Source organism: Pseudophryne corroboree, chromosome 2, assembly GCF_028390025.1.
Source record: "Pseudophryne corroboree isolate aPseCor3 chromosome 2, aPseCor3.hap2, whole genome shotgun sequence".
NCBI lineage: Eukaryota > Metazoa > Chordata > Amphibia > Anura > Myobatrachidae > Pseudophryne > Pseudophryne corroboree.
In genome coordinates this window covers 67035914-67046359 of record NC_086445.1, presented here as the reverse complement: position 1 = coordinate 67046359, position 10446 = coordinate 67035914, and the positions used below count along the sequence as shown (strand labels likewise).

Genomic DNA, 10446 nt, shown 5'->3' with positions numbered 1-10446 from the left:
TATTGGGATGGTCGGTGTTATGCCTGTAGTTGTGTTTTGTTATATTGGGATGGTCGGTGTTATGCCTGTAGTTGTGTATTGTTATATTGGGATGGTCGGTGTTATGCCTGTAGTTGTGTTTTGTTATATTGGGATGGTCGGTGTTATGCCTGTAGTTGTGTATTGTTATATTGGGGATGGTCGGTGTTATGCCTGTAGTTGTGTATTGTTATATTGGGGATGGTCGGTGTTATGCCTGTAGTTGTGTTTTTGTTATATTGGGATGGTCGGTGTTATGCCTGTAGTTGTGTTTTGTTATATTGGGATGGTCGGTGTTATGCCTGTAGTTGTGTTTTGTTATATTGGGATGGTCGGTGTTATGCCTGTAGTTGTGTATTGTTATATTGGGATGGTCGGTGTTATGCCTGTAGTTGTGTATTGTTATATTGGGGATGGTCGGTGTTATGCCTGTAGTTGTGTATTGTTATATTGGGATGGTCGGTGTTATGCCTGTAGTTGTGTTTTGTTATATTGGGATGGTCGGTGTTATGCCTGTAGTTGTGTTTTGTTATATTGGGATGGTCGGTGTTATGCCTGTAGTTGTGTTTTGTTATATGGGATGGTCGGTGTTATGCCTGTAGTTGTGTTTTGTTATATTGGGATGGTCGGTGTTATGCCTGTAGTTGTGTATTGTTATATTGGGATGGTCGGTGTTATGCCTGTAGTTGTGTATTGTTATATTGGGATGGTCGGTGTTATGCCTGTAGTTGTGTATTGTTATATTGGGATGGTCGGTGTTATGCCTGTAGTTGTGTATTGTTATATTGGGATGGTCGGTGTTATGCCTGTAGTTGTGTATTGTTATATTGGGATGGTCGGTGTTATGCCTGTAGTTGTGTATTGTTATATTGGGATGGTCGGTGTTATGCCTGTAGTTGTGTATTGTTATATTGGGATGGTCGGTGTTATGCCTGTAGTTGTGTATTGTTATATTGGGATGGTCGGTGTTATGCCTGTAGTTGTGTATTGTTATATTGGGATGGTCGGTGTTATGCCTGTAGTTGTGTATTGTTATATTGGGATGGTCGGTGTTATGCCTGTAGTTGTGTATTGTTATATTGGGATGGTCGGTGTTATGCCTGTAGTTGTGTATTGTTATATTGGGATGGTCGGTGTTATGCCTGTAGTTGTGTATTGTTATATTGGGATGGTCGGTGTTATGCCTGTAGTTGTGTATTGTTATATTGGGATGGTCGGTGTTATGCCTGTAGTTGTGTATTGTTATATTGGGATGGTCGGTGTTATGCCTGTAGTTGTGTATTGTTATATTGGGATGGTCGGTGTTATGCCTGTAGTTGTGTTTTGTTATATTGGGATGGTCGGTGTTATGCCTGTAGTTGTGTATTGTTATATTGGGATGGTCGGTGTTATGCCTGTAGTTGTGTTTTGTTATATTGGGGATGGTCGGTGTTATGCCTGTAGTTGTGTATTGTTATATTGGGATGGTCGGTGTTATGCCTGTAGTTGTGTATTGTTATATTGGGATGGTCGGTGTTATGCCTGTAGTTGTGTATTGTTATATTGGGATGGTCGGTGTTATGCCTGTAGTTGTGTATTGTTATACTTGGGATGGTCGGTGTTATGCCTGTAGTTGTGTATTGTTATATTGGGATGGTCGGTGTTATGCCTGTAGTTGTGTATTGTTATATTGGGATGGTCGGTGTTATGCCTGTAGTTGTGTATTGTTATATTGGGATGGTCGGTGTTATGCCTGTAGTTGTGTTTTGTTATATTGGGATGGTCGGTGTTATGCCTGTAGTTGTGTATTGTTATATTGGGATGGTCGGTGTTATGCCTGTAGTTGTGTATTGTTATATTGGGATGGTCGGTGTTATGCCTGTAGTTGTGTATTGTTATATTGGGATGGTCGGTGTTATGCCTGTAGTTGTGTATTGTTATATTGGGATGGTCGGTGTTATGCCTGTAGTTGTGTTTTGTTATATTGGGATGGTCGGTGTTATGCCTGTAGTTGTGTATTGTTATATTGGGATGGTCGGTGTTATGCCTGTAGTTGTGTATTGTTATATTGGGATGGTCGGTGTTATGCCTGTAGTTGTGTATTGTTATATTGGGATGGTCGGTGTTATGCCTGTAGTTGTGTTTTGTTATATTGGGATGGTCGGTGTTATGCCTGTAGTTGTGTTTTGTTATATTGGGATGGTCGGTGTTATGCCTGTAGTTGTGTATTGTTATATTGGGATGGTCGGTGTTATGCCTGTAGTTGTGTATTGTTATATTGGGATGGTCGGTGTTATGCCTGTAGTTGTGTATTGTTATATTGGGATGGTCGGTGTTATGCCTGTAGTTGTGTATTGTTATATTGGGATGGTCGGTGTTATGCCTGTAGTTGTGTATTGTTATATTGGGATGGTCGGTGTTATGCCTGTAGTTGTGTATTGTTATATTGGGATGGTCGGTGTTATGCCTGTAGTTGTGTATTGTTATATTGGGATGGTCGGTGTTATGCCTGTAGTTGTGTATTGTTATATTGGGATGGTCGGTGTTATGCCTGTAGTTGTGTATTGTTATATTGGGATGGTCGGTGTTATGCCTGTAGTTGTGTATTGTTATATTGGGATGGTCGGTGTTATGCCTGTAGTTGTGTATTGTTATATTGGGATGGTCGGTGTTATGCCTGTAGTTGTGTATTGTTATATTGGGATGGTCGGTGTTATGCCTTGTAGTTGTGTATTGTTATATTGGGATGGTCGGTGTTATGCCTGTAGTTGTGTATTGTTATATTGGGATGGTCGGTGTTATGCCTGTAGTTGTGTATTGTTATATTGGGATGGTCGGGTGTTATGCCTGTAGTTGTGTATTGTTATATTGGGGATGGTCGGTGTTATGCCTGTAGTTGTGTATTGTTATATTGGGATGGTCGGTGTTATGCCTGTAGTTGTGTATTGTTATATTGGGGATGGTCGGTGTTATGCCTGTAGTTGTGTTTTGTTATATTGGGATGGTCGGTGTTATGCCTGTAGTTGTGTTTTGTTATATTGGGATGGTCGGTGTTATGCCTGTAGTTGTGTATTGTTATATTGGGATGGTCGGTGTTATGCCTGTAGTTGTGTATTGTTATATTGGGATGGTCGGTGTTATGCCTGTAGTTGTGTATTGTTATATTGGGATGGTCGGTGTTATGCCTGTAGTTGTGTATTGTTATATTGGGATGGTCGGTGTTATGCCTGTAGTTGTGTATTGTTATATTGGGATGGTCGGTGTTGTGCCTGTAGTTGTGTATTGTTATATTGGATGGTCGGTGTTGTGCCTGTAGTTGTGTATTGTTATATTGGGATGGTCGGTGTTATGCCTGTAGTTGTGTATTGTTATATTGGGATGGTCGGTGTTATGCCTGTAGTTGTGTATTGTTATATTGGGATGGTCGGTGTTATGCCTGTAGTTGTGTATTGTTATATTGGGATGGTCGGTGTTATGCCTGTAGTTGTGTATTGTTATATTGGGATGGTCGGTGTTATGCCTGTAGTTGTGTTTTGTTATATTGGGTTGGTCGGTGTTATGCCTGTAGTTGTGTATTGTTATATTGGGATGGTCGGTGTTATGCTTGTAGTTGTGTATTGTTATATTGGGATGGTCGGTGTTATGCCTGTAGTTGTGTATTGTTATATTGGGATGGTCGGTGTTATGCTTGTAGTTGTGTATTGTTATATTGGGATGGTCGGTGTTATGCCTGTAGTTGTGTATTGTTATATTGGGATGGTCGGTGTTATGCCTGTAGTTGTGTATTGTTATATTGGGATGGTCGGTGTTATGCCTGTAGTTGTGTATTGTTATATTGGGATGGTCGGTGTTATGCCTGTAGTTGTGTTTTGTTATATTGGGATGGTCGGTGTTATGCCTGTAGTTGTGTATTGTTATATTGGGATGGTCGGTGTTATGCCTGTAGTTGTGTATTGTTATATTGGGATGGTCGGTGTTATGCCTGTAGTTGTGTATTGTTATATTGGGATGGTCGGTGTTATGCCTGTAGTTGTGTATTGTTATATTGGGATGGTCGGTGTTATGCCTGTAGTTGTGTATTGTTATATTGGGATGGTCGGTGTTATGCCTGTAGTTATGTTTTGTTATATTGGGATGGTCGGTGTTATGCCTGTAGTTGTGTATTGTTATATTGGGATGGTCGGTGTTATGCCTGTAGTTGTGTATTGTTATATTGGGATGGTCGGTGTTATGCCTGTAGTTGTGTATTGTTATATTGGGATGGTCGGTGTTATGCCTGTAGTTGTGTATTGTTATATTGGGATGGTCGGTGTTATGCCTGTAGTTGTGTATTGTTATATTGGGATGGTCGGTGTTATGCCTGTAGTTGTGTTTTGTTATATTGGGATGGTCGGTGTTATGCCTGTAGTTGTGTATTGTTATATTGGGATGGTCGGTGTTATGCCTGTAGTTGTGTATTGTTATATTGGGATGGTCGGTGTTATGCCTGTAGTTGTGTATTGTTATAGTGGGATGGTCGGTGTTATGCCTGTAGTTGTGTATTGTTATATTGGGATGGTCGGTGTTATGCCTGTAGTTGTGTATTGTTATATTTGGATGGTCGGTGTTATGCTTGTAGTTGTGTATTGTTATATTGGGATGGTCGGTGTTATGCCTGTAGTTGTGTATTGTTATATTGGGATGGTCGGTGTTATGCCTGTAGTTGTGTATTGTTATATTGGGATGGTCGGTGTTATGCCTGTAGTTGTGTATTGTTATATTGGGATGGTCGGTGTTATGCCTGTAGTTGTGTATTGTTATATTGGGGTGGTCGGTGTTATGCCTGTAGTTGTGTATTGTTATATTGGGATGGTCGGTGTTATGCCTGTAGTTGTGTTTTGTTATATTGGGATGGTCGGTGTTATGCCTGTAGTAGTGTATTGTTATATTGGGATGGTCGGTGTTATGCCTGTAGTTGTGTTTTGTTATATTGGGATGGTCGGTGTTGTGCCTGTAGTTGTGTATTGTTATATTTGGATGGTCGGTGTTGTGCCTGTAGTTGTGTATTGTTATATTGGGATGGTCGGTGTTATGCCTGTAGTTGTGTTTTGTTATATTGGGATGGTCGGTGTTATGCCTGTAGTTGTGTTTTGTTATATTGGGATGGTCGGTGTTATGAATGTAGTTGTGTATTGTTATATTGGGATGGTCGGTGTTATGCCTGTAGTTGTGTTTTGTTATATTGGGATGGTCGGTGTTATGCCTGTAGTTGTGTATTGTTATATTGGGATGGTCGGTGTTATGCCTGTAGTTGTGTTTTGTTATATTGGGATGGTCGGTGTTATGCCTGTAGTTGTGTATTGTTATATTGGGATGGTCGGTGTTATGCCTGTAGTTGTGTATTGTTATATTGGGATGGTCGGTGTTATGCCTGTAGTTGTGTTTTGTTATATTGGGATGGTCGGTGTTATGCCTGTAGTTGTGTATTGTTATAGTGGGATGGTCGGTGTTATGCCTGTAGTTGTGTATTGTTATATTGGGATGGTCGGTGTTATGCCTGTAGTTGTGTTTTGTTATATTGGGATGGTCGGTGTTATGCCTGTAGTTGTGTATTGTTATATTGGGATGGTCGGTGTTATGCCTGTAGTTGTGTATTGTTATATTGGGATGGTCGGTGTTATGCCTGTAGTTGTGTTTTGTTATATTGGGATGGTCGGTGTTATGCCTGTAGTTGTGTATTGTTATATTGGGATGGTCGGTGTTATGCCTGTAGTTGTGTATTGTTATATTGGGATGGTCGGTGTTATGCCTGTAGTTGTGTTTTGTTATATTGGGATGGTCGGTGTTATGCCTGTAGTTGTGTTTTGTTATATTGGGATGGTCGGTGTTATGCCTGTAGTTGTGTTTTGTTATATTGGGATGGTCGGTGTTATGCCTGTAGTTGTGTATTGTTATATTGGGATGGTCGGTGTTATGCCTGTAGTTGTGTATTGTTATATTGGGATGGTCGGTGTAATGCCTGTAGTTGTGTATTGTTATATTGGGATGGTCGGTGTTATGCCTGTAGTTGTGTATTGTTATATTGGGATGGTCGGTGTTATGCCTGTAGTTGTGTTTTGTTATATTGGGATGGTCGGTGTTATGCCTGTAGTTGTGTTTTGTTATATTGGGATGGTCGGTGTTATGCCTGTAGTTGTGTATTGTTATATTGGGATGGTCGGTGTTATGCCTGTAGTTGTGTATTGTTATATTGGGATGGTCGGTGTTATGCCTGTAGTTGTGTATTGTTATATTGGGATGGTCGGTGTTGTGCCTGTTTATTGTGTTTTGGTGTAATGTGTTGTTTTATTCCTGGTAGAGGAGACACAGCTTGGCAGGAAAGTATTCCGTCTTCCTATGTAATTGGCCACAACTCAGGCTGTTTTGGGAGAGTACAGCCACCTCCATTTGATGGTGTTTTAGCTGGAGCTGATTGGCAAAGATGGTCTATCATCCATGTTATTATGATAACATGGATGAAAACTGTGACCGTGCACGCCAGTCACATCTTTGGGCCTGATGCAGAAGTGGACGGAGTTGCAGCTGCGTCTACTGGCGGTCGCGGTCTGCGACATTATGCAAATGCAGCTACAATGCCCTTCCCTGGTGTACATCCGTAGGTGCTGAAATACCTTTTGGTGCGTCTTTAGACCTTCAAAACATACCCTAGGCCAATGCAGTTTCTCCGTCCTATGTGAGCAGTTAAGTGTCCGCAACCGCTTTCACTGACACACCCATGACAGACCATTAAGACGGACCAATCCGTGAGTGTGCTAAGACACCTCCCAGTCACCGCCCAGGAACATCCATCTTTTTCCAAAGACAATTCTGGCATCCTGATGGCATCAGCGCCTGTGTGTGTACACTCTGTGTAATGCTTGCGCATAGGAGTTTTTAGTGTAATAGGGTGAGCAGTCCAGCTCCCTGCTTTTTCCTCTATATGTGTGTATAATATTGTACACTTGAAGGTGAGCCTCCTTCATGCTGGCATTGGCACTCCTACCATTCACCCTCAGGTGTTTTAATTAGCAGAGGTCCTACATTTCAGGTCACACATTAATAAGGGCACTACTGGAAGGTAAGACCTAGATAAATTTATATCATGTGATAGTATCAGAGATGTTAAGGACCCACATGAAATGAAGTCAGCTGGTTGCAGTGCATGGGCCCACATATTTATGCAAATGTATGCTAAGAACTTCACTTATACTCCATGTTAATTGTGAGGGTTTATTTAAATTATTTATACTATCTGTGTTCTTAGTGCTAGTAGTGTGCATCAGCTTTTCTCTTCCTCCAAGACTGCAATAGCAGCAGGCTCTGTGCTACTTACACACTGGGAAAGGAATCAAGAGTGCTCTCTGTCTCTCTCTCTAGACCCGAATGCTCTCATTAGATAACAGGTTACACAGGACACACCTCTGGTTGGGAAGCTCAGTCTGTATCTCATGAAACATGATACTCCTGTGTATCTGACTGTACTGCATACTGTCCTGTTCACATTCTGGCTGTCTGTGTCGGCTGCTGTACAAGAGGGAGAGCTAGTGATGTCAGTTATATGTTATCTACTGAAATGAAATGATATATTTACCATTGTTTGAACCTCACTTCTTGGTACCTGGTGAGTATGACGAGTGCAGCTTATTGATCTATAAATGTATCCTGTCCCGCAACAGTGGATGACATAAGGGTCCTGTGTGTGTGTGTGTGTGTGTGTGTGTGTGTGTGTGTGTGTGTGTGTGTGTGTGTGTGTGTGTGTGTGTGTGTGTGTGTGCGTTTGTAAACATTCTTTGTCATCGTATTCTATATTATTGTTTACTGTACTGTTTTTTTTTATGTGACATAGCTCCAGCATGTTGTCCTGGACTTCATCCAGTATTTTCAATCTTCCTCTATGTTGGTTGCTAGATGAATTATGTTGTTAATTTTCATTGATGAATATCTTTATACATTACTTTCAAGAATTTTGAACAAAGAAATGCAATTTGTGATGAACAATAAATTTGTAGCATTATTTGGCAGCTTTCAGAAATTACGTGTGAACGGATCAGTGAAAGTTTGGAAAAAGAACAGTTCTAACAGTCAGAAATGTATGTATGAGAAAACAGAGGGATTATACAGTATGAAGATTAAAGTCTAGAAGCACGGATGAAAGAAAGCACTGAGATAAATTGTTCACAATGCACAGTTGCCCGCATGAAATATTAAGTACCGCATTGTTACCATATATTGTAGTGCGAGGATTTCTTCCCTTTGAAACAGTTGATTGTTCCTGCACTTAGAGGTTGTGATGAAAGCGCTTGTTAGACTTTAGCTGACACACAATCATGAACGTCACGTGCTGAGACTGTCAAGAAATTCAAGAAACCTCTAAACAACATTTTTGGTTGTCTGTTTGTAGCGAGGAATTGTATATAGGGGGCTATTCAGAGTTGCTCGTAGTTTTTGTTAAAATAGCAAAAACGGTGAGCACTAAAATCACCTGCTGGGGGACGCCCAGCCAGTAGCGGATCTTTCTACGGGTACACAGGACTTTTGCCCGGGGCGCCGCCTTGAGAAGGGCGCTGTCGCCGTGGCAAGAGCCGCTACTGGTGGTGCCCTCCCCTGGTGCCGGTACTGCATTGTGGGAGCAGCACTTAGACACTAGGAGTCATGATTGACCTCTAGTGTCTATGCGGTTCTTTGGGAAAGACATCTCTCCCATAGATCAGAGGAGCGGCGCCGGCGGCCGGAGATGGAGGGCAGCAGCGGTCGGGAATCAGGAGCGGGAATTGTAAGTATTAATTTTTTTAATTATTTTTTTAAAAGCGTCACAAACGGGGGCAATACTACTGGGGCAACAAACAAGGGCAATACTACTGGGGGCACATTGACCACACCCCTTTATGAAGCCACACCCCTCTTTTTGCCTGGGGCACCACAAGGGCTAGAACCAGCCATGCGCCCAACACAGGGCAAGGCCGCCCAGCATGTGTGGTGCGTCCATCAATGCGATCGCTATTCAATGGTGAGTGCATCATGAAAACCTGAAATAGAGGTGGACACCTGCCTTCGCATCCTGGCTGCTTAGGTAGGTGCACCGCCGCCATGTTTTCGATCGCATCCTGTCAATCATGATGTGATTGCATCCTTGCGTGATGTGATCGCATCCTTGCGTGTTGTGATTGCATTATGATAGCTCGCACACGTGCATCCATTTGCAATTTTCAGCCGTCCGCGCACACCTCTGAATAGCCATAGGGTGTAATTTATAAATTCTGTTGGATAATTAACAGCTTCACGTGGGTGCATAACATAATCTACTGTATCAAGTTACCATATATATTGTTTGTGCGCCAGCTATGCATTGCATTATGTTAAAAATAATATGGGTTGTTGCGTCATATTGGTTGTTGATATAGCACGTTCTCATAGTCACTCATGATCACAGTAATTACATATAATATCTGTGTACAGCTTCCACTGCTAATTCCTGCTTGCTGCCCCCCTCTAGGAGAGTACTGGTACCATAAGCCTTCCTGAGTAGAGTGCGGACGGGTCACGTATCTCACTGCATCTTCAACCCATCCAGAGAGATGACTCTGTTATCTGGATAAGCATCTTCCAGCTCCGACTGCTGACTGGCCATCCCGCAGGCCCAGGAGCATGCTGATTGGTCCATCCATTTCCCAGTAACTAGAAATGATTCCACTGTACATTATCCAGAGTGGCGCCCCTAGCCTAATGGGAAATTCACCACAGATGGTACAAAAATCTGGTGAGCTACAGTTGTGCCCAGAAAATGAACAAGTACCTTTCTTTGTTATTAATCAATAAAAATATTTAAGCATTAGACAACTTGCTTTTATTTTTTTAGAAAGAATAAAGTATTTTTATTTTTTTTACGTTATTGTCCTCATTCCGAGTTGATCGGAGCTGCGCTAAATTTAGCACAGCTATGATCATGTTCCCAGTCATGCGGGGGGACGCCCAGCATGTCTGTCCGCCCCGCATGTCTGTCCGCCCCCCCTCCCCACCCACCGCTCCTGCAGCTGGCCGGGAGTTGGTCGTCGCTTCCCCTGGTCGCAGCAGCTGCGCGTGACATCACGCAGCCGCTGCGCCCCGCCCCCCGCACGGTCCGGCCACGCCTGCGTTGGCTGGATCGTGCCCCCAACGCCGCCGTGCTGCCCCCTCCCGCCCATCGACCGCCTCTGCCTGTCAATCAGGCAGAGGCGATCAATCGGGAATGACGGCCTTTGGCCGTCCAGCATGCGCCAACGCACTGCGGCATCGGTGCATGCGCAGTTCTGACTGCAGCGAGCGATCGGGTCGGAATGACCCCCAATATCTGATGGCCAAGTTAGCAGAACATGTAGTACCTCCTCAATGCTTGATAATACACTTCACCAACAGGGCTTCTTGCCTGCAATAACCTTAATAATAAATAGGTAA

The 10446-nt window shown here is 42.8% G+C and overlaps 1 long non-coding RNA gene across 2 annotated transcripts in view; it reads left to right on the top strand.

The window, feature by feature from the left end:
* LOC134999050 (uncharacterized) overlaps positions 1-9830 on the top strand; it is a 222535-nt gene extending 212705 nt beyond the window's left edge. The window contains exon 5 of one of the 2 annotated variants that reach the window (XR_010201237.1): positions 9509-9830. This is a non-coding gene — a long non-coding RNA (uncharacterized LOC134999050). The remainder of the gene's footprint in view (positions 1-9508) is intronic. The other variant, XR_010201219.1, reaches the window with a different exon arrangement.
* Positions 9831-10446: the final 616 nt, after the last annotated feature.